At 46.4% G+C, this 24,137-nt stretch overlaps 1 long non-coding RNA gene across 1 annotated transcript in view; it reads right to left on the reverse strand.

Moving 5' to 3' along the window:
- LOC121817970 (uncharacterized) overlaps nucleotides 1–23,762 on the reverse strand; it is a 35,037-nt gene extending 11,275 nt beyond the window's left edge. Inside the window, exons 1-3 of the long non-coding RNA XR_006058061.2 lie at nucleotides 23,650–23,762; nucleotides 19,325–19,391; nucleotides 18,037–18,111 (exon numbers count right to left, since the gene is read on the reverse strand). This is a non-coding gene — a long non-coding RNA (uncharacterized LOC121817970). The remainder of the gene's footprint in view (nucleotides 1–18,036; nucleotides 18,112–19,324; nucleotides 19,392–23,649) is intronic.
- Nucleotides 23,763–24,137: the final 375 nt, after the last annotated feature.

The following is a 24,137-nucleotide window of genomic DNA, read 5'->3' on the forward strand; positions in this document are numbered from 1 at the left end:
GACTGTTTTTTTTTTTTTAGGATTGACTGGTTGGATCTCTTTGCTGTCCAAGGGACTCTCAAGACTCTTCTCCAACACCACAGTTCAAAAGCATCAATTCTTCGGAGCTCAACTTTATAGTCCAACTCTCACATCCATACATGACTACTGGAAAAACTATAGCCTTGACTAGATGGACCTTTGTTGGCAAATTAATGTCTCTGCTTTTTAATATGCTGTCTAGATTGGTCATAACTTTTCTTCCAAGGAGTAAGCATCTTTTTATTTCATGGCTGCAATCACCATCTGCAGTGATTTTGGAGCCCCCCAAAACAAATTCAGCCACTGTTTCCACCGTTTCCCCATCTATTTGCCATGAAGTGATGGGACCGGCTGCCATAACCTTTGCTTTCTGAATGTTGAGCACTCTCCTCTTTCACTTTCATCAAGAGGCTCTTTAGTTCTTCTTCACTTTCTGCCATAAGGGTGGTGTCATCTGCATATCTGAGGTGATTGATATTTCTCCCGGCAATCTTGATTCCAGCTTGTGCTTCATCCAGTCCAGCATTTCTCATGATGTACTCTGCATATAAGTTACATAAGCATGGTGACAATATATAGCCTTAATGTACTCCTTTCCCGATTTGGAACCAGTCTGTTGTTCCATGTCCAGTTCTAACTGTTGCTTCCTGACCTGCATACAGATTTCTCAGGAAGCAGGTTAGGTTGTCGGGCACTCCCATCTCTTGAAGTATTTTCCACAGTTTGTTGTGATTCACACAGTCAAAGGCTTTGGCATAGTCAATAAAGCAGAGGTAGATGGTTTTCTGGAACTCTCTTGCTTTTTCCATGATCCAGCAGATGTTGGCAATTTGATCTCTGGTTCCTCTGCCTTTTCTAAAACCAGCTTGAGCATCTGGAAGTTCATGATTCATGTATTGTTTGAAGCCTGGATTGGAGAATTTTGAGCATTACTTTGCTAACATGTGAGATGAGTGCAATTGTGTGGTAGTTTGAACATTCTTTGGCATTGCCTTTGTTTGGGATTGAAATGAAAACTGACCTTTTCCAGTCCTGTGGCCGCTGCTGAGTTTTCCAAATTTGCTGGCATATTGAGTTCAGCACCTTCACAGCATCATCTTTCAGGATTTGAAACAGCTCAATGGGAATTCCATCTCCTCTACTAGCTTCGTTTGTAGTGATGCTTCCTACGGCCCACTTGACTTCACATTCCAGGATGTCTGGCTCTAGGTGAGTGATCACACCATCGTGATTATCTGGGTCATGAAGATCTTTTTTGTATAGTTCTTCTGTGTATTCTCACCACCTCTTCTTAATATCTTCTGCTTCTGTTAGGTCCATACTATTTCTGTCTTTTATTGTGCCCATCTTTGCATGAAATGTTCCCTTGGTATCTCTAATTTTCTTGAAGAGATTGCTAGTCTTCCCCATTCCATTGTTTTCCTCTATTTCTTTGCACTGATCACTGAGGAAGGCTTTCTTATCTTTCCTTGCTAATCTTTGGAATTCTGCATTCAAATCAGTATATCTTTCCTTTTTTCCTTTGCTTTTCGCTTCTCTTCTTTTCTCAACTTTTTTAAAGGCCTTTTCAGACAACTATTTTGCCATTTTGTATTTCTTTTTCTTGGGGATCATCTTGATCACTGTCTCCTGTACAATGTCACAAACCTCCGTCTATAGTTCTTCAGGAACTCTGTCTATCAGATCTAATCCCTGGAAACTATTTCTCACTTCCACTGTATAGTCATAAGGGATTTGATTTAGGTCATACCTGAATGGTCTAGTGGTTTTCCCTACTTTCTTCAATTTAAGTCTGAATTTGGCAATAAGGAGTTCATGATCTGAACCACAGTCAGCTTCCAGTCTTGTTTTTGCTGACTGCATAGAGCTTCTCCATCTTTGGCTGCAAAGAATATAATCAATCTGATTTCGGTGTTGACCATCTGGTGATGTCCATGTGCAGAGTCTTCTCTTGTGTTGTTGAAAAAGGTTTTTGCTATGACCAATGCATTCTCTTGGCAAAACTCTATTACCCTTTGCCCTGCTTCATTCTGTACTCCAAGGCCAAATTTGCCTGTTATTCCAGGTATTTCTTGACTTCCTGCTTTTTGCATTCCAGTCCCCTATAATGAAAAGGACATCTTTTTGGGTGTTAATTCTAGAAGGTCTTGTAGGTCTTCATAGAACCATTCAACTTCAGCTTCTTCAGCATTATTGATAGGAGCATGGACTTGGATTATTGTGATATTGAATGGTTGCCTTGGAAATGAAGAGAGATCATTCTGTTGCTTCTGAGATGGCATCCAAGTACTGCATTTTGGAGTCTTTTGTTGACTATGATGGCTACTCCATTTCTTCTAAGGGATTCTTGCCCACAGTAGTAGACATAATGGTCATCTGAGTTAAATTCACGCATTCCAGTCCATTTTAGTTTGCTGATTACGAAAATGTCAATGTTCACTCTTGCCATCTCCTGTTTGATCACTTCCAATTTGCTTTGATTCATGGAACTAACATTCCAGGTTCCTATGCAACATTGCTCTTTACAGCATCAGACTTTACTTCCATCACCAGTCACATCCACAACTTGGTGCTGTTTTTGCTTTGGCTCCATCTTTTTATTTTTTGTGAAGTTAGTTCTCCACTGATCTCCCATAGCGTATTGGGCACCTACTGACCTGGGGAGTTCATCTTTCAGTGTCCTATCTTTTGCCTTTTCATACTGTTCATGGGATTCTAAAGGCAAGAATACTGAAGTGGTTTGCCATTCCTTTCTCCAGTGAACCACGTTTTGTCAGACCTCTCCACCATGATGCATCCATCTTGGATGCCTACATGGCATGGCTCATAGTTTCGTTGAGTTAGACAAGACTGTGGTCCATGTGATCAGATTGGTTAGTTTTTTGTGATTGTGGTTTTCAGTCTGTCTGCCCTCTGATGGAGAAAGATAATGGGCTTATGGAAGCTTCTTGATGGGAGAGACTGACTGAGGGGGAAACTGGGTCTTGTTCTAATGGGCGGGGCCACGCTCAGTAAATCTTTAATCAAATTCTGTTGTTGAGGCTGTGTTCCCTTCCTGTTAATTGACCTGAGGACAAACTATGGTGGAGGTAGTGAAGATGCTGGCGACCTCCTTCAAAGGGTCCCATGCAGGCACTGCTGCCCTCAGTGCCCCCAACCCTGTGACAGGCCACCGCCAACCCAGCCCTCTGAGAGACTCCTGGACACTCACGGGCAAGTCTGGGTCAGTCTCTCGAGGGATCACTGCTCCTTTCTCCTGGGTCCTGGTGCCCTCCTAGCATCTGTTTCCCCAGTTCTGTGTAAGTTCTGGTGGCTCTATGGTGGGTTAATGGCGACCTCCTCCAAGAGGGCTTATGCCACACCCAGGCCTGCTGCACCCAGAGCCCCTGCCTCCGCAGCGTCCACTGCTGACCCGGACCCTACAGGAGACATCCACACACAGTTTTGTCTCAGTCTGTGGGGTCTCTGGGTCCTGGTGCACACAAGGTGTGTTTGAGCCCTCTGAGTGTCTCTGGTGGGTGTGGGGTTTGATTCTAAACGCCATCTCGCCCCTCCTACCATCTTGCTGGGGCTTCTCCTTTGCCCTTGGACATTGGACATCTCCTCAAAGTCACCCCAGCACCGCGCAGCCACCATTCCCATCTGCCCTTAGACGTGGGGTATCTCTCACAGTCACTCCAGCACCATGCAGCCGCTGCTCCAGAGCAGTGTTTTTAAACAATAGCAAGTATGGGCTTTATAGGTGTCTCCATGGTAAAGAATCTGCCTTCTCCTGTTAGACCCATAGAGGTAGAAGAAAGCAGATATTGTGGAAAGGTTAATTTCAATTCACAGATTTTAAGTAGTTTTAAATTTTCTTTTTCAAAAATTTTTGCAGCTGCTATAAAAATAAATTTAAATAGATAACCGACAGGAAGAAGTTGTTAACTTTTGGCAGTAGAATTACAAATTATTTTTCCTTTTGTACCTTTATGCATTTATCAAGATTTTGGTAATCATGTAACTTATCTAGATTTTCATGATTTTGAATACTAGACTTGCCACTTGAGCGAGTTAATTACCCTCTCTGTGTCTGTTTTCTCATTTCTCTTTAAAAGCCTCAATTTACTTGAGGCTTATAAAATGTGGTTTATAATGAGGTCTACCTCCATAACACTTTAATTCTTATAAGTGTTATAAGAATTAAGGGAAGCGATGCATGTCTGAGTGTGCAGAAGAGGGCCTGGTAGAGTGGAGAGAATGCTCAGTGGACAAACAGATGTACCTAAAGGAGTTTCTTTCTTGGATGACATTTTCTTTCAGAATATCTTTCTCATCGATGTTTTCCAAGCTCTATACCCTCCCTCCCTTCTTTCCTTCCCTTGTTATTTTTTTCCTTCCATCTTATTTTCTTGCTATTTTGTATTGGTGCCTGGACATTTGTTAAATCCTTCCCATGCTTTATATGGGGCCTTTCTCTAGATACTCTATTTGTTCAAATTCAGATGGTAAAGAATCAGCCCACAATGAGGGAGACTTGGGTTCGATATCTGAGTTGGGAAGATCCCCTGGGGGCGGGCACAGCAACCCACTGCAGTATTCTTGCCTGAAGAATTCCATGGACTGAGGAGCCTCGTGGGCCACAGTCCTTGGGATCACAAAGAGTCAGACACGATTGAGTGACTAAGCACACCCCAGTATGGATAAATCTCCCTGACCTTTTCGCCATGTAGTTTGAGGTCTTTCTTCCCCTATGAACTGCAGTCAGAGGGCTGCATTTTCTGCAGATTTGTCAGAAGAAAGGCATATCGGGGCCAGCATGCAACCCTCACAGGGTAGGTAGGCTTGTCGCTTTCTTTCGTAGTTTTATTGTGGCTCGTGAGCCTGGATTTCTGATACCTCTAGCAATCTGAGCAAATCTTTGAGGTTCCCCCCAGCTCAACGAAGGTTTTACTGACATCCAGAGGAGCCACATGGACTGTGGGTTTTACACTCGACTTCATCCATCTCTCTCCAGTAGCCACCGCACAACTTCCAAAGACAAGAGGGGAAAACGGGCAAGGCTCTGTGGGCCTGTGTGTGTGAAGAGTGGGGAGCGCAAAGGAGGGAAGAAAACCTGGGGAACTTGGCAGCGTCTTCTCTCTGCTCCCTCCCCTCCAGGGGAGCTTAGCTCTTGAGGGTTTGGCCATCACTTCAGCTACACTGGCTCTGCTTGCTGGAGAAACTGAGCTCTCAAGTCCACACCCACTGCTGCCTCACTGGGGAACCCGGGTGTTTTGCCTTTCCAGGGTGAGGCCAAGGGAAGCCGGGGAGGACCCTGTGTTCTGGGTCACTGTGGCAGGCTTCTCTCTGCCTTTCTTTTACTCTGTTCCCCTCCCAGCTTCTTTCTCTCTTGACATCCTGGGTCAGGACTGGCCCTGCAACAGGTGGAGGCCAGTTTCCTCTTCCTCTGGTCCCCACAGCCTCCCCTGAGGACTGAATATGGTATGTCCCTTAGGATGCTGGAGACCACCAGCCCCCACCTCAATTTTAGCAGGTTAAGAGGGCCTCTGGCAGAATGAAAAGGGGTTGCACGATGGGGGTCAGGACAGTGATGAAAGGCCTCCGTTCTCCCAACTCTCCCCCAGCAGGCCCACCCTAATGCCCAGAGCTTGCTCCCAAGCTTTCCTGTCTAACCTAAATACACTCATCCCCACTACCTCCATGCCTCCACGCCTAGCAGCACCTCTGATCTCCTGACCTGAAAGCTCTTCCCCTTCCTCATGAAAGTCAGGAAACTATCCTGAGCTTGGTTCAAACAGATTCTGTTTTGCATTAGAAACTCATCTTCTTCTTCTGGGAGTTTGGCCTGTGTTGTCAGAAAGGGAAATGGAAATTGAGAGCGAGGCCAAAAGCTGATTGAGGGCAGGCTGCTGACTCCCAGGAGGAGGGCAGAGTGTAAGTGAGAGGAGTCCTCTGTCCTCCTCACTTTTCTGGTCCTGCTCAGGACTGCCCGTCACCAGCGCCCTCCCTCCCAGGGGTGGGTCATGGATGAACAGACCCAGTCAGGGCCGTGGTCCTGGCCTTGGCCTCACAGCAGGAAGCACAAGGCCACTTGGTTCCACCTGGTTTTGTGTATTCTTACTACAAACAAACAGCATCCAATTAGCCTTCTTTTACCAGGACTCTCAAAGAAAGAGATTATATGGAAAGAACATAATCACATCTTGGAAAAACTTCAAAATGAGATTTGCTGGGCAGTTTAAGTTCAACAGAAATGACTAATTAGGAGAAGAATTTTCCAGCATGAGTTAGTTGTGACTAGCAGTCTCCACACATTCATAACGTACTCACACCTACCCACCTGCTCACACAGCCATCAGCTTCAGGGAATAAATGCACAGGGGCTGAACTCAGGCTTGGTCTTTAGTCCTGTGTCTACGGTCAGTCCCCATGTTGTGGTTCAAATCCTGTTATGCTACTCCTGGGCCTTCCCCACCCTCGTTACCAACCTTTTCACAAATGCTTTTTCTCCTGGCTGTAATTTCTGGTCCCTAATCATAGAAGACACAATGACATTGCTCCTTCTGTCCCCTGCCCAAAGCAGATACCATGAACTTGGTGCGTGCTGGAGCCCTCCTCTGCCTGCTCTGATGCTATCTGCCGCAGGGAGAAGGCCCTCGATGTTCCAGGCATTTCTGATACATTATTTCATTTTAACCTCCATGGTGGCAGGAGGCAAGAAGTGTGTCCACTTTCTAGACAAAGAAACAGAGGATCTCAGGCAGACCTAGTCGAACCAGATGTGCCTGGCCTGTGGGAGCAAGGGGAGCGGACACTGAGGTTCCGGAGTCACCCCGCTTCTCTTTCCTGCTTCTACGGCTGCAGCTCCCCAGCCTCAGCACACCCTGGACTTCTGCTAAGGATTTCTGCCTGGCTTCCAACGGCTCTTCCGTGCTGGTAAGAGCAGTCATGTTGCCCCTTGGGTGGCAGAAGTGAACTTCCTCTGTGTGTGGTATCAGAGAACCCAGTCTCTCAGGAACCAAAATAAGCCGTTCTCTGCAAAACTTGCCAGACCTTTGACCTGTCTGCCTCCCAGTGACCTGTGAGAACTCAAGGGTTCTGGATCACGTACCTCTGACCTCTCTCACTGGTCAGAGTGATATCTATGACACACAGGCCTCGGAGATCCTGGGTCCCAGCGGTTCCCACAACTTTCTTTCACATGGAGAAAAAACAACAACCTGAGAATTTTATAATGATAAGTTGGGGAATAAGCCTGGCTCCCTCCACAGACCCACCTGGCAGCGTCCAGAAAGCAGCCCTGTCGCCTCGATGGAAGGCCATCTGTTGCTGTTGCTTGGTCACTGAGTTGCGTCCTATCCTTTGCAGCCCCATGGACTGTAGACTCTCCTAGGCTCCTCTGTCCATGGGATCCTCCAGGCAAGAATACTGGAGTGGGTTGCCATTTCCTTCTCCAGGAGATCTTCCTGACCCAGGGATTGAACCCACATCTCTTGTTTGGCAGGCGGATTCTTTACCCTTGAGCTACAAGGGAAGCCTATGGGAGGCCAGGAGTTTGCATTAAATTCCTTCAATCCTTCGCCCAGAGGGAGGAGAATTCCCCGCAGAGATATTGGGATGAGGAAGATAAGTGGATATTGGGCAGGAAAAATGATTAAATATGTGCTTTTGAAAGAGACCACGGTCCTGGCTGGGACCGTGGGTCACAAGTAGAGGGGCCAGCGGTATGCATGGAAAAGTGGCAGTGAAAAGGCTGCCGGCCTGTCCTGAGCAGCTCCAGTGTGCACTGCGGGTTCATCTGCTGAATCCTTGTGGAACTGCTGTTGTGCTCACCTTGTAGGTAAAGAAGCTCAGGGCTCAGCAAGGTGATAAGATGTATACAGCCACACGCTCCAGTTCATTAAACCAAGCATATTGGAAAGTGACTGCGCGAATTGCAAGCGCACATGGTATGAAAACCTTGGAAATGTGTTTTAATAATAACACATCACACGTGTCAAGAACTGCATGTGCGTAAGGAATGTGAGAGTCCTGCGTATCGAGGACCATCTCTGAATTCAATCTGTGCCTTCCTGTGGTCGCACTAGAATGAAATCTACCAGCGGTCTGCGGTTTTCTGAAGAAGGAGCCCATGTCTTCCAGGACCTTTACCACATGAGCAAGTTTGAGAATCACCAGACAACAGGATCCAGCCCCAAGTCCTTCCCAGATATCCTAACTTCCTCCCCATCACTCCTGCCCTCGCCCAAAGCAGGGCGCAAGAAGGGTGTTCCAGAAAGTAGGCATAGCGTGTGCACAGATTTCCACCTTGAGCAACCTTCCCAGAAGCCGAGTGGCAGGAGCATTGGTGGGGAAATATGGCAGAAGAGGCTCTCACGAGAGGCGGCAAGAGAAGAGATGAGGATGTAAGCTGGGCAGAGCTGGGGCTGGCAACCAAAAAGTGGCCCTCACCAGGATGGGAGGGCGGCGGCCATGTGGGCTTCAGTGGGCCCAGGAGGACTCCAGGCTGTTTCAGGACACGGCTGTGAGGTGACATCTTTAGAAAACAAGGATAGATTTCACCTTGTGTCTTTGGGAGCCATGAGGACTCTTCCACCCTGGCTATATCACACTTGCCCCTATTCTGACCCTCCCCCAAAGATATGGAAACAAATGGGACTTTGCTAATGGAAAAGGGGGTTCGGTTCAGTTCAGTCGCTCAGTCGTGTCCGACTCCCTGCAACCCCATGAATCGCAGCACACCAGCCCTCCCTGTCCATCACCAACTCCCAGAGTTCACTCAAACTCATGTCCATCGAGTCGGTGATGCCATCCAGCCATCTCATCCTCTGTCGTCCCCTTCTCCTCCTGCCCCCGATCCCTCCCAGCATCAGGGTCTTTTCCAGTGAGTCAACTCTTCGCATGAGGTGGCCAAAGTATTGGAGTTTCAGCTTCAGCGTCAGTCCTTCCAATGAACACCCAGGACTATTTCCTTTAGAATGGACTGGTTGACCTTGCCTTTTTTTGTCCACATTATGGAGGCAATCTGGGGGGTAGCACTGGCCTCTGAGCCTTCTTCTGCTGGGAAGTAGATGACTTTAAACCCATCTGGTGGGGCAGTGGGCCTGGCCTGCCCTGAACTGTGCTCTCCTCCACAGCTGCCTGTCATGGCTTCTCCCCTTCATCCGATTCCTACCCCCAGATTTTCTACCCCCGCGCCCCGGCGGCCATCCTGATTCTAGGAACAGTGCTTCTCTTCCCTTGGCACTGCAGCTCCTGGTGTCCAGCACGGCCTCTGTGGTGGAGCTGTTCTGCTCAGCCCCTGGAGGGGAGCAGCCTTTGAACACATCCAGGGACCTGCTGGGCCTTTCTGTAGAACATGGGTTTCTTGGTAGGGCATTAGTCCGCACCAGGAACAGGAACCAGGCCACCTGCCAACCATAGCCCTTATCCGAACCATGCCAAAGTGAACTTTCTGAAATGACCGACTGCGGCATGGTGCCTGTGGGGGTTTCTGACCTTTGAGAGAGAGGGCTGGAGTGAGGAGAGGACCCCAATGCTGTCTAGGTCTGGGCTATGTGTGTGGCTGAGACCCCAGTGGGCATGGCCAAGGGTCGACAAGACTCAGAAAGGAGCCAGGATGGGGTGAGGGCTGTGCTTCCCGACTGCACAGGTGCAAGCACAAGCTCCCCTACACATCCAGGTGAGAGCAGCTCGGTCCGCCTGGAGGTGCTTCAAAGGGCATCAGAGGGCACCGCAGGAGAAGCGTCAAAGCCTCCAAAGGCATAGCTCATTGATCCCTGAAGCTGAGATTTGCTTCCTCTTTTTCTCTCTGAGACTCGCACCTTTGACAGAGACGTGAGTACTCATGTCTGTTCCACTGGGATTACATCAGTCAGCACTCCATAACCTGCCCTGGAAGAGCCAGATAAAGTCTCTCAGTCCCCCCGCGCAGAACTCAGTAGATAATCCCAATCGCTTACCCTGACCAGTTACTCCAGTCCTTGCTCCAACCAGTCACCCTAGTCATTCACTGCAATCAGTCACCCAGCCTTGCACGGGAGCCACAGCCCGAGCGCCTTCTCTGGCTTAGGTTTTCTGCTTTTTCACAGTATCTTGCCCTATTCCACCTTGACCCACTACCTCAGAGATGCCAAGCTTTCTGGGAAAGCCACATGTAAATCCAATGTGAATTATAGCGCTAGTCCCTGTTCTTAAAGCATTTATTCATCTGCTAAACACCCTCTAACTCATTGTCTGCACCAGGTCCCTTGGGTGGCCAGCAAAAGGGAATGGAATGAAGATGGATAAGCCATGGTCTGTTTCTATGGAGCTCCATGGAAGGGAGGTGTGTGAAGCTGCCGTGCCAGAGGCACGGATGCCCATGACGAGGCTACAGGAAGCAGACGGAATGTCACGGGTGAGGTGAAATGGGAGGCCGATGCAATAGGAGGCCTTCGGAATAAAGGCCTTGGAGGCTAAACACACTCCTGTAGACGGAAGTAGGAGATACCAGGGAGTTTGGAAAACCATGAACCAAAGCAGGGAGCAGGACAGTGCTGGAATCATTGAGAAATAGCTGGAAGCTGAATTGGTTAAACACAGCGTAAGTCCATGGCAGAGAGAAAGAGGAGGTGATCTTGGACACAGATTGCAAATGGCCTGGAATGGTCAGCTAAGCTTGGACTTTGCTGATCAACAGGAGGAAAGGCTATCATTGGGGTGAGGCAGGGCAGACCCCCGGGTACTCCAGGGAATGGTCCAGAGCACCAGCCCCTGAACAGGCAGACGAGGGTGTGGGTGGCAGGAGAGCATATGAGAGTGGCCGGAAGCCAGGAAGGCAGCGGAACCTCTCGGCGCCCCTGCATTTCCTTCCGAGTGGCCAGGCAGGAAGGGGTGGAGTGAGGAGCTCCTATCAGGAAGACTGGGCAAAGGTTTCTCCGGACCACCTTCCCCCATAGACGTTCACCCAGCCCTCAGTAATCTCAGTTCTTTGTTTCTGATATATTCCCGTGTATTGTTGTTGTTTAAGCTAAGTCGTATTTGACTCTTTTGCAACACCATGGCCTGTAGCCAGCTAGACTCCTCTGTCCCTGGGATTTCCCAGGCAAGAATACTGGATGGGGTTGCCATTTCCTTTTCCAGGGGATCTTCCTGACCAAGGGATCGAACCCGCGTCTTCTGCTTTGGCAGGCGGATTCTTTACCACTGAGCACCCCATTCCAGTGTATCTCTGCTGAGGAAAAACAGGGCAGTCTCAGTTTGTTTTTATTCTGTCGTCTCTGTCTTAGTCACCTAAATTCATTTGAGCTGGCCACATTCACAACAAGGTCGAGGAAAGGATATTTCATCTTCTAAGCCAGTCTCTGAGCACATGGTCAGATCCAAGACTCATCCCCTCTCCAGCCTGCCCACCGCGCCGTCTGTGCGGTCTCCCTCCAGCCGAGAAGGGCACATCCAGCCTGGGCAGGCCCAGCTGCAGCTCCACCACAGGGAACCCTGGGCTCTTCACGCTCCACTGAGAGTTTTCAATTGACTGTAACTTCCTTTTCAGAAATCCTATTTGGCTTCAAAGTTACAGAAGATTGTTCTCCCTGGTGACTGCAGAGATGTTCAAAGTTTGCCTCCCAGAGATGGCCGGAATTTGCTTGAAGTGTTTTTATAGAGGCATCATAATACCACCATTGTCCTTGATCCTCAAATGCAAAAATTAAAATCCTCAAACATCAAAAGATCTTGAAAATCTCTTGGAAATGTACTGTCTTTAGAGCTCGGGCCAAAAATTAAAAATCCCTTCCTCAGGAGGGTATTGATCAGTTTAGAATGAGAGACACAGAAGGCATAGATTGTAAGAGATTACCCAGGTACCGAGACAATTCCAGGCCCCTCAACCCAAAACTTTAAGACCTCACAAACTTAAATATGGAAGAAGATGGGAAAGACGTAAATGAATGAAATCTGCACTGCAATGCCAAGTGGAGAGGAATATGAGAAGTAATGGAGCGAGGAGGCTGAGGGGCTGCTCTTGCAGGGGGGATCAGGCAGAACCCTCTGAGAAGGTGCCATCAGAAGAGAAATCAGCCATTCATTCTTGGAAAAACTAGTGTTAAAAAGTGAAGGAAGAGGCTTCCAGGAAGAAGGGCGGAATGCGCAATGGTCCTGAAGTGGGAGGGGCCTGGACAGTTCGGGAAATAATAGGCAGTCCAGCATGGCTGAAGGGAGTGAGCCACAGGGAGGGAGAAGAGAAGAGATTGGGGGTCGGGGGAGGCAGAGTCCAGGTCTTTCACAATAGGAGTCAACAAGCTATCTCTGTAAGGGGGTAGTTAGATATTTAAGTTTTGCGGCCATACAATCTCTGTCGTATCTACTCAACGTTGCTGCTGTTTCATGAAAGCAGCCGCAGGAGATATGTAAATGAATGGGTGTGGCTGTGTACCAATAAAACTTTATTGACAGAGACAGGCAGTGGACTAGATTTGGTCAGAAGATTGTAGTTTGCTGACCCTTGTTTTGGAGCCTTGTAGGCCAGGGTGAGAACTTTGGTTTTTACTGTTAATGTCGTGGAAGCTATTTAGGACTCTAAGCCTGAGAGGAAAGTGATCTGATCTATGTTTCAGATCATTCTATCTCTACACGAAGAAAGACTTGGAGGGCAAGGGCGTTTGAGGTTGTTAAAGTTCTCTGTGTAAGAGAGAGTGCAGACTGGATCCCCAGTGGCTGTGGCAGTGATGTTGCTGCTCGCCTGGGTCTCTAGGGCTCCCCTGGGTCTGTGATAGAACAGCATCCCCCGGTCCTGTGAAATTAGGCGTGGACACATGATTTGCTTCAACCAAAACATGTGAGAAGATACTTCTAAGAGCTTGCACACACCTTGCCCTCTCTTTGCCATACCTTCTGAATTCTAGAAATTCTGTCAACCTGGCTCCTTGAATAAAGATATATGGAGCAGAGCCCTATCAACCAGCAATGCATGTAGAACAAGAGCAAGAAAACTTTAGTTATTTTAAGCCACCAAGAATTAGGATCTACTTGGTACTGAGGCATAACCTAGCTCTTTCTGACTGATGCAGTGGTAGGTTGGGGAATAAGGCTAATTGGTCACGTTGAAGAGAAATTTTCAAGGCAAAATTTATGAGACTTGCTGATAAGTTAGTTATAGAATATTTGCAAATGAAAGGACTAAAGGCTGACTCCTAGAAGATTTGGCTTGAGCAGCTAGGTGAAGGATGGCACCCTTTAACGAGAAAAGGAAGACTAGGAGAGGGGCGTAAGTTCTAGTGTAAGATTGGCTAAGTTTAAATAATGGTTCACCAGTTACTGGCTATGTAACTTGAAGAACTTACCCAGCCTACTCATGGTAAGTTTTCTCTTACAAAGGATAAAAATAGTATCTACCTTAGCGGTTTATGAAGAAGATTGGTAGAGATAGTTTATGCAAACTACTTAGCCTAGACCTTGGCACAAAGAAGTTCCAAAGTACATGTTAGCTATGTCGTCATCATCACTACCACCATTATTGTAATTATCATCAATATCTTAACAGCTTGTTTATTTTTAGTCAATTCTTTGTGCTCAGACAGTTCCAGGTACCCTGAGAAGTTAGATTTCTGTATCTGTATCACTAACAAAAAGAACCCTGCCTGGCATGGCCTTTCCTGGGCCTTCCTCCAGATAGACCAAATGCAGACACTAGCCAGCCCTCTGTCTGGCTCCCACTCTCTGGCTAAGCGTCAGTTGGCTGTTGCTTGCTGTCTACAAGGGAACTGGCCTTGCTTCCGTCTGCTTTTTCCAACTCCAGATGCCATGAACAGACCAGCATGGGGGATTCTTATTCCCATAGTGAATCCAGAGTGAGAACAGTCCCACTGGCATGACGCTGCCACTGTCTTCCCTTTATCCTGGATTGCCCCTGTTGGGGGCAGGTAGAATTACAACAGAAGTTCTAGAAAGTAGTGGCAGCTTCTTGGTCATTAAGAGGAGTGAAAACATGAGCATAGCCTTTGTATATTAGTCCTCAAAACTGAATTAAATTGTTACTTTTCTAGGTCAAGGGCTAATTTGAAGGATTTTCTGGTGGAGGCTGTGATGCACTGAGAGCCCCCAACCCTTCACTACCAAGTCCCTATTGTGAGGGAGATTAGTACACCATTTAATCTGTGGCTACAATAGCTATTATTGTTGTATTACTGTTATTATTATATGTTTGTGTAAATAAATGAGCACACAGAAATGAGTAGGTCAAGTAGATAAATTTGCTAAAGACCACAAATTAGTCATTGGGTAAGTTGTCCTGCACTTTCTTTCCAAACATCTCATTATTGTAAAACATATCTGTGGTTTTTAAGTCAAGATGAATCAATGACCTTATGTAAGATAAAACTACTGAGCTCTTGGAAGAAAACATAGGCCTAACTCTTCAAGGCCTGTCATTTGCAAAGGAGTCTTGGATATGACACCAAAAGCATTAGCAACAAAAGAAAACAATTGACATTTTAGAATTCATTGAAATTTTAAGCTTTGTGCTTCAAAGGATACCATCATTAAAGTGAAATACCAACACATAGAGTGGGAGAAACTTTCTACCAATCTTATATTTTATACGATACTTGCATCCAAAATAAACAGAGAACTATTACAACTGAATAATAAACTGAGAGATAACCCAGTTAGAAAATGGGCAAAGGATCTGAATAGACATTTCTCCAAAGAAGACATACAAAAGGCCAATAAGCATGCGAAAAGAGGGTCAACATTAGCCATCGGGGATATGCACATCAAAGCCATAATAAGACACCACTTCATACATACTCGGCTCGCTATGATCAAAAAGTCAGATAATAACAAGTGTTGGCAAAGTTAGAACACTCAAACATTGCTGATAAGATTGTAAAATGGTGCAACTGTCATGGAAAATAATCTGGCAGTTCTTCAAAATGGTAAAAATAGAGTTACTATATAACCAAACAGTTTCACCCCTGGGTATATACTCAAGAGAAATGAAAACATATGTCCACATACAAATTTGCATGTAAATTTATTAAAGCATTATTCATGATAGACAAAAGGGGTGAAACCCAAATGTCCATCAAAAGATGAATGGGCAAAACCAGATTCAGTATATCCAGATTCAGTATATCCAGATTCAGTATATCCAGATTCAGTATATCCATACAATGGATACTATCCAGCCGGAAAAGGGACGCAGTACTGACAGACGCTGCAATGTGGGTGAACTGTGAAAGCGTGATGGGAAGTGAAAGAAGCCAGCCACAAAAGTCTGCGTACGGCACGTTTCCATTTATGTGACGTGCCTAGGATAGGCAAGTCTGCAGAGACAGAAAGTAGCTCAGCACTTTGTTACAGCTTGCAGGATGGAGGAATTCGAGCTAAAAAATGAAGTATTTCTATTTGGGGTGATGAAAATGTTCTAAAATTGATTTGAAATTTCACAGCTTGTGAATATATCAAAATCATCAAACTGTACACTTTAAATGGGGGGAGGGGGGTTGTGTGATATGTGAATTATAGCTCAGTAAAGATATCCATGGTTTTATTTGACAAGGTCATTACTTTTATGCCTTCATCAATCCTGCTACAGATTTTATGTACTTGAGAGCCAACTAGACAAAATGCTCCAACTCCCTTCAAATCACCTTCCCTGGTAGCTCAAATGGTAATGCGTCTGCCTGCAGTGAGGGAGACCCAGGTTCAATCCCTGGGTCGGGAAGATCCCCTGGAGAAGGAAATGGCAATCCACTCCAGTATTCTTGCCTGGAAAATCCCCATGGACCGAGGAGTCTGGTCGGGCTACAGTCCATGGGAAAACAAAGAGTCAGACACGACTGAGCGACTTCACTTCCTTTCTTCCCCCCATACCTCTCCGCGCCACTGTCTTCTATAGTACAAACACTTTTGTATTTATTCTCTTTGCTTCCTGGAAACCAAACCAAGCCCACCCACCCTCTATGTTGGCAATGGCAAAATGTAACGGAGTGTGAGTCTTTTAGAGGCAAGGGCTTGTCAGTTGCCCAAGGACATGTCTGACCCCAAGGTGTGAGGAGAGCCTGTCTGAGGCTCACTTTCCACTGCTCTGGCCCATGTGTTCTAGACTTCAAATATGTCATGCCCAAGGTCAGGTACTCGGGCCCTGGGCAAACCCAGGATGGATTTGGATCCCACTACCCAGATGACATGTAATTCAAACCTCATGATTTAGGAAGAACCCAGAAGAACAGTGCCAATGTCTCATTATAAAGATGCTCTGTCCTCACCAAGGAAGACCTCAAGTTCATTCTCGATGCTGAGGAGCCATGCCTCCCAGCCTGCAGATGCTACAGTGGCTTGCAGAGTGTGCAGAAAAACAAGTATTTACTAACTTCTGAGAAGCCTGGATTTGAATCCAATCCTTCTCTCTGGACTGACAGTGAAAGACTGGATCTCCTCTCTCAGGAGTGAGCCCTTGGCCTTTCCTTGCCCCTCCACAACTTTCTACCATAGATTGAAAGGTACCAACTTGCTCCTTCATGGAGCCCAAGGAAGTCAGGACAGATCCATTAGTGAGGAAGGCACACCAGGAGCATTATCCCAGCAACAGCTGAAGGCTGAAAGGGAGACACCTCAGCTGTGTAGGGTCGGATTGTAGGCCCTCAAATTCACGTCCTGCCTGGAATTTCTGAATGTGGCCTTATTGGGAAGTATGCCCATTGCAGACATAGTTAGTTAATTTAGGATGAGGTCATACTGGTGTCAAGTGAGCCCTTAATCCAATATGACTGGTTTCTTTACAAGAAGAAGAGATACAGATAGACATAGGGGAGGAATGCCAGCTAACAACGGAGGCAAAGACTCGAGTGGTGTTCCTACAAGCCGAGCCGTGGCAAGGGTGGCCAACGACCTCAGAAACCGAGAAGCAGGGCAGGATCTAAAACCTTGAGAGGGAACAGCCCTGATGCGACCTTGATAGCAGACTTCCGGCCTCCAGAATTGGGAGAGAATAAGCTCCTCTTGTTTTAAGCCCCACAGTTGTGATGATTTGTTTCAGCACCCTAAGAAACGGACACATCATTCTTTATTCTTTAAGCAGCAAGATGAGCATAGACAACCAACTTTGATGGAACATCCAAGCATCAGCGTCTAAGTTGGACCCTGAGAAAAGTGATTAACAAAATGCATAGTGTTTCTCTTCTCCTGGTACAACTATACAGGGAAGACAGACACCAAATGAATAATCATGAATAAATCTATACTTAACAGTTTTCCTAGGAACCAAGATTAACCTCCCAGGAGAGTGTAACTGAGTTATGGGAAACAGGTAAGCCTCCTGAGGCAGCTCCATTGTGCTGAGATCCGAGGGAGCAGGCACCTGGGCAGAGGGGACTTACTCAGCAGCACGTGTTTGTGTCCTGTTGGGGTTTGACTGTTGCCCAGGTAGTAGATGGAAAGCCCAAAGCCAGGTGTTCCCAGGCTAATGCCGTGGGAAAGCTCTGCAGGCACAGGGAGCTGTGTGCCTGTGTGTGTGTGAATGTCCTAAACCAAGGAGCGGGATGCAGGGAGGAACCGAAACTTGAGAATTTGCTTAGAGGCCAATGACAGATGAGAGACTGAACTCACGGAGGCTACAGAGGTAAGTGAGGGAGGGGGTCTAATAGGACAAGGTCTCTCTATGTCTGTTTCCCCTTCATCCCATAGTAATGCACTCAGCACGGACACCGAACAGTCAGCAGGAAAGCTGGCCCTTCCCAGCTAACATGGCCACACCCAACAAGTGTGCTACACGTAGGCCCTGCAGGCCCCTCTGCTCCCATTGTATCAAACAGAACCGTTTCTTTCAATCTAGCTCTCTGCTCCATTACTTGGTAAATACTGTTTGTTCCAACTCATAAAAGCTGAAAGTAGGGACACCCTTATCCTTGTTCAGTGCTCAGAGTGTAGTACAGCACAGGTCTTCCTCACCACATGCCCTGGAACAGCAGCCCGATTTAACAGTCATCAACTAACGTTTTATAGATGATATTTACATCTATTGGTCCCCTTAGAAGTGTGACTGTGACTTACCACTCTATAGATCCAGACAGATAGCAGCTGAAACTTGTCTTCCATCTTAGCAGCCATAACATGTTTCCCCAGCTCCTGGAAATAGGTAAAGTGAGTCCCTCACCATCTAGGAAGGCTTACACATGCCCATTTTGCTATGGGCTATTGAGAGGCTTCTCACTAGAGGCAGACAGGATTTTGCCCGAGGTTATGTTATGGTTAAATTATCACCAGTGGCAAATCTATATCTATTGAGACTATGGACAAAAGAAATGGATTTATTAAAAAACAGCAATCCTTCCCAAACCCCGTATTAAAATGTCACACATCAATCTTCCCTCTAATCTTCCCCAGGCTTCCTGTCTGTGGACAGTAGCTCTCAGAAAAAAAACTATGTTTCTGCCCTTTTCTTTCACATGGAAAATCAAAACCAAAGCAGCGCTGATTGCTCAGTCCTTTGAAGGAAAGAAGCAATGGTTCACAATTTGAGCCTGCAGCTTTCCATGCAAAGGTGTGACAACTTCTTCTCTTAAGCTCCTCTTTCATTTCTACATCTAGGAAATGGACACTAGAGCATGTGTCCGAGGCAGCCGGCGTTACTTCTGTCTGGGTCTCCCTCCCTTCACTGGCCTTGAGGTGGCTTAATAGTGCCTGGCATGTTTCTTGCGATGGTTGTCTTACTCAGAATCTTCCTGCACATCTGAGGCATTTGCCCCAAATTAACCTTCCCTCACATACCAGCCTTTCCAAAAAGACATTCAGTGTGCTTGTAAGCCATAATGAGGGCATCCCCGGTGGCTCAGTGGTAAAAACATCTGCTTGCAATATAGGAGACTTGCAAGGGATGTGGGTCCCATCCCTGAGTCAGGCAGATCTCCTGGAGGAGGAAATGGCAGCCCACTTCAGTATTCTTGCCTGGGAAATCCTATGGACAGAGGAGCCTGGTGGGCTGCAGTCATGGGGTTTCAGAAGAGTTGGACATGACTGAGGGACTAAAGGACAACAGCAATAAGCCATAATGAAGGGGAGGCAGCCTGCTGTGTGCTCAGAGCACTTACCACACCTTGTGTGAATGCTGATTGTTTGAAGCTTCCGAGGCAGGAGGCCCTGTAGTTCTTCTCACTGGGATGAACAACTTTCTTTTCTCCCTCAGCCCTGGTTCACACTTCAGAGTTGATGCCAGTATCTGAGTCCAGGGGATCTCCATTCAGGTAACCAAACAGATCGGGCAGCACTAGCCATCCCTCAAAGGGGAAAATAACTATCTTCAAATCCCAAAGCAAAAAACATCACTCGAATATATACTTACACCACTGGCTCCCAGTTTAGGACGTAAGACAAGTGATGCTGGGCCATATAGCCTAACAGCAGGGAACCTGGAAAGGCAAATTTACAAAATGATCAGCTTGTATGAGGGCTGATTCTAGGCTAGGGGAGCCAATAATGGTGCACAAATCTTACTAGGTATCAAGATATATTATAACGCTGTAGGAATCAGAACATAACAGCTTTAGCTGAGGAAAAAACAAATTAGTGAAGGGAATAGAATCCAAGAAAAAAGTAGCTCCTCTGTTCATGAAATTCTCCAGGCAAGAACACTAGAGTGGGTTGCCATTGCCTTCTCCAGGGGACCTTCTCTACCCAGGGATTGAACCTAGGTCTCCTGCATTGAAGGCAGATTCTTTACCATCTGAGCCACCAGGGAAGCCCATAAATGAGAAAAGAATAATGAAATAAATAGAACTAGCAGAATTAGGCATCGACACCTGTGCAACAGATCGAAGACGGTTATAAGGTCCTTGATATTCTTCCTGTTGAGAGGTGGAGTCTGCTTCCACTGGTGAACCTGGGGTGGATTTTAACTGCTTTAACCTCTAGAGGGTGGCAGGAGTGACACTATGTCAGCTCTAGTCCCGGACTTTAAGAGACAGCTGACGCTGCTCCCTCTCTCCTGGAGCCCTGAGCTGTCCTGTGAGAAGTTTGATACCCTGAGGCAGACATGCTGTGAGGGAGTCCATGCTCACCACACGGACAGTCAATGGGAAAGAGAGATGGAGGAAGGTCCTGGGTCAGCCCCCAACCCAATTTCTAATCCCATAACCAGAAGATGTAATAGTAACAAAGTATTTGTTTCGGCCACCAAGTTTGGAGATTAGCTTGCTGTGCAATAATAGCTAACTGGAAGACGTTAGGGTAGGATGATAAAGTTAGACCTCTAGTCTATAATGTACTCCAAAGTAAGTCCCATAGGGATTTAAATAACTTAAAAAATAAAAGATTAGAATAAAACTAAGACCGACAGTTCACACTACTAGCAAGGAAGTGGGAAAATGGCCAGTTTCATACATTGCTTGTGAGACTGTGAATTCCCATAATTTTTTTGGAAAGAAATATGCCACATCTACTAAATCTATCAGTTCTGAAACTCCAGCCTATGGAGACCAAGGCCAGCATGTGAGACTCTGTAAGAGGAAGTGCGTCACACATCGCTGCCGGTGGCGAAATGATCAAGGCCGCCGGGATGGTGAATTCCATTGCGCGACATCCGCTCTATGAGATGTGCTAGAGCTGTGGAAACAAAAAGGCTCGATCTGAGTGTACGAGCCCCAAAGGGTCTCAAACAATATTTTTCAAAATAGTTTCACAGTCTGGAAAATGGAAAATGGCAAATTCTTATAAAGCTAAACATGCATCACCGCACGGCCCTCACCTTTTCATTCCTGGGCATTTTTCCAGAGAAATCAAACTTGTGTTCACACAGAAACCTGTACTCAAAGATTCGTAGTAACTTTATTCACAGTAGCCCGAAACTAAAATCCAAACCAGATGTCCTTTAACAGGTGAATGTTTAACAAACAGCAGTCTGTTCATACCATGGAATCCTACTCAGCACTAAACAGGAAGGAACTATCGGGAGACCCAATAGCCTGGATGATCCAAAGAATTACGCTGATGAATAAAGCAATCCAGAAAGCTATTACACTACAGATGTCATTTATATAACATTTTGAAATGACAAAATTATAGGAATAGAGGAGTTTAGTGTTGCCAGGGGTTAGGGACGGGAGGAAGGCGGATGAAGTGTTGCCGCAGGGAGCATGCAGGAGGGAAGTGGATGTGCTCATAAAAGCGAGACAGAAAAGGATGCTGCTGGTGATGAACTGTTCTGTGTCTTGACTGTGGTGGTGAATACACGAACCTGCCCCCATGATAATGCTGTGCACACACACACACACACACAGAAGCACAAATAAAGCTGGGGAGAGGGCCCCTGGTCATCCCTGGAGCCACTACCCCGGCTGTGACACTGAGCAGTTTTGCAAGATGTTACAAGATATGTCTACAATTTTGTAAGATACTACCGTTGGAGGAAAATGGATGGAAGAGACGCAGTGTTGTTTACAAGTACATGTAAATCTATAGCTATCTCCATTAAAATTTTTATTAAAAATGTTCTTAAAGTGCAACAGCAGAATCTATAATAAATAAAGCTTTAAAATTAGTTTCAGAGATATTAAAGTGCCATCTTCCGATTTTGATAAAAACAAAGCAAAATTAAATCCCATAAATCTGAATATGCATTTGAATGAGCATAAAAGAAGGGATGGAGAAGGAAATGGCAGCCCACCCCGGTATTCTTGCCTGAAGATTTCCATGGATAGAGCCTGGCAGGCTACAGTCCATATGGTTGCAACAAGATTCGGACACGACTGCAGCATCTTAGCACTCAGAAGAAGGGTGTGAATGACCTCAAACTGCTAAGGCTGGTAACCTGAAGAAGTTGGCCTGGGAGTAAAAAGGGAAGGATTTTTAACTTATCCTGTGACACGTCTCTGTGTTGACTATTGGGCTACACTAGGATGCATTCTTTTACATGAAAAATAAATATTTTAAAAGGCTAAATGAAAAAGCCATGAAAGCTTTAGGGAGAGAATTATTTATACAACTTTAGGGTGGGGGTTCCGTTCCACAGAAAGGAAGATTCAACACCCAGAATCCATAAAGGAAACAACTGATTTAATCTCACAAAAATTAAAACACATCATAAAGAAAGTTTTTAAAAAACAACAAGCATTTGGAATTTTCTAACAAGCCCAGGATTCATAGCCAAAAATAACTCTTACAAATCACACAAAGAAAACAGTCTGATGGAAAAATGGGTAAAGGGTTGGAAGAGACCATTAAGATGAAGGCAGTGGTGTTGGCTGCCCCAGCGCGGCTCTTTCATTCTTGGTTTGTTCCGACTCCAAAGGTCAAGCACAGCACAGTGGATGCCAACTACCCCCCAGAGCCTAAAGGCTGGGCTCAGAGCCTGCTGAAAGCATTTTCTAATCTCTCATCTTCCACCCATCTGTGAGGCAGAGGGAGACAGGGAACTGGTCCTGGGCTGGTAGGGGCAGGGCAGGGTGGGATGGGAGGAGTCTCCAGAAGAGAGTAAGCAAAGAAAGATCCGTGGGCTACCCAGGGAGTTAATCCAGTCTCTCCTGGAAGTTTACTAAATGACAGTGAAGGAGGGAAAATAAGGTGAGGACAAAGGGATGGAGAGGAAGCAACGGTGACAAGAGCTTGGAGCCTGGAAAGCAGCTGCCTGAGTGCCCGTGACGGAGCAGATGTGAGAAGCGGGAAGCCTACCCAGGTGACAGGGGGAGCCTGGAAGCAGAGCAGAGTCCCCCAGAAAAGGGTCAAGATCGCAAGCGGCAAGTACTTCTGCAGGCGGTAATGTGAGCGGAGCTGAAAACAAAGGGCTAGTTAAAAATCAGTCTGAGAGTGTTTCGGGCCATGGTCCCTTGCCCTGATTTGTACAGGTCAGGAAATACTTCCCCGTTATCGGGCAGAAGATGGGGCTCTGCTCTCTAGCAAGAAGGTACTGGGGGCTCTGGATTCACGAACCATGGGCGCAGATGCACGTGAGGGTACTAGGCTGACCGCAGAGATAAAGTGAACGTGCTGAATGCTGAAACTCACACCCTGTACCTCTTTCTCCTTGAGGACTAAGAACTCAGTGGGATTTTAGATGAGTTTTCTCTTGGGGATACTGGGCCAGCCCAATAGAATCTATTCAGAACTGGCAGTTCAATCCCTCACCCCCACCCAGTAAAATGGCCCAGACTAGTCTTTCTCCAACAAAGCCCCACCCAGACACACATAGCTTCCAATGTGTTTGTTACAGCCTTAGTATTACATCAAGTCAGAGAAGAAAAATAACTTAGAGGAAACAGAGACACCTCAAAGAGTGGGGGAGAGAAAAATGATTAATATATGTAAATTACAAACGCTATATCCAGGAAACGAGAAGATAATTCACGGATCCATGAAATGAGTGAGCAGGATGCTGACAAAATAAAGACAGTCTTAAAAGAATCGTTCAGAATTTTTAAAGTGTTTTTGGAAATTAGCGTGGCAGGTATGTAAAACAAATTAGCATACAGTAAGCTTCAACAGAAAGGTTAAGACATCTTTCAAAAGACAAAACACAACCAAAGAGATGAAACACAGGAGAGAAAAACTGCCAACTCTAGAGAATCAGCTCAGGAGGTCCATGACTATAAGGCAGAATGGGTTCGAAATGAGAACCAAGGAGAAAAGACTGGGAGGATGAGCTGGAGGGGTAGAAAATAATAAAAGAATATTTACCAGATTGTGAGTAACGATCAGGAGCCTCCAGTTTGAAAACCCCCATGTGAAATGGTACCCCACACCCGAGCAACATAAGAATGAAATGTCTGAAAGATTTCAGAGAGGAAACTGGCCTGAATCTGACTTCTCAACAGCAGCTCTGTGAGCCGGAAGGCAGTGGGCAATGGCTTCAAAGTCTGAGGGTCAAGCATCTCACCCAAGCTGCCAATAAAATGTGAGGGTAGAATGGCTAAGTCTTGCCTGTACAAACTCTCAAACCATGGTATTAACATAAAACATTTCTCAGGAACCTCTTGGAGGAGGCAGTTCATCAAAACAGAAGAAAACCAAGAGACTCAACTCGGGGAAGTCAAAAGGGGTGTCCAGGACCCCAAGACCACGAGGTGGAGGGGATCAGTACAGGGGGAGGCCAGTCCACACTGGAGAGCTTATGAATCTGTGCTAAGGGCAAGGAGAACCTCCTTGAGCCCAGAGCCTACGAATGA

The sequence above is a fragment of the Ovis aries genome, chromosome 25, assembly GCF_016772045.2.
Source record: "Ovis aries strain OAR_USU_Benz2616 breed Rambouillet chromosome 25, ARS-UI_Ramb_v3.0, whole genome shotgun sequence".
Taxonomy (NCBI): domain Eukaryota; kingdom Metazoa; phylum Chordata; class Mammalia; order Artiodactyla; family Bovidae; genus Ovis; species Ovis aries.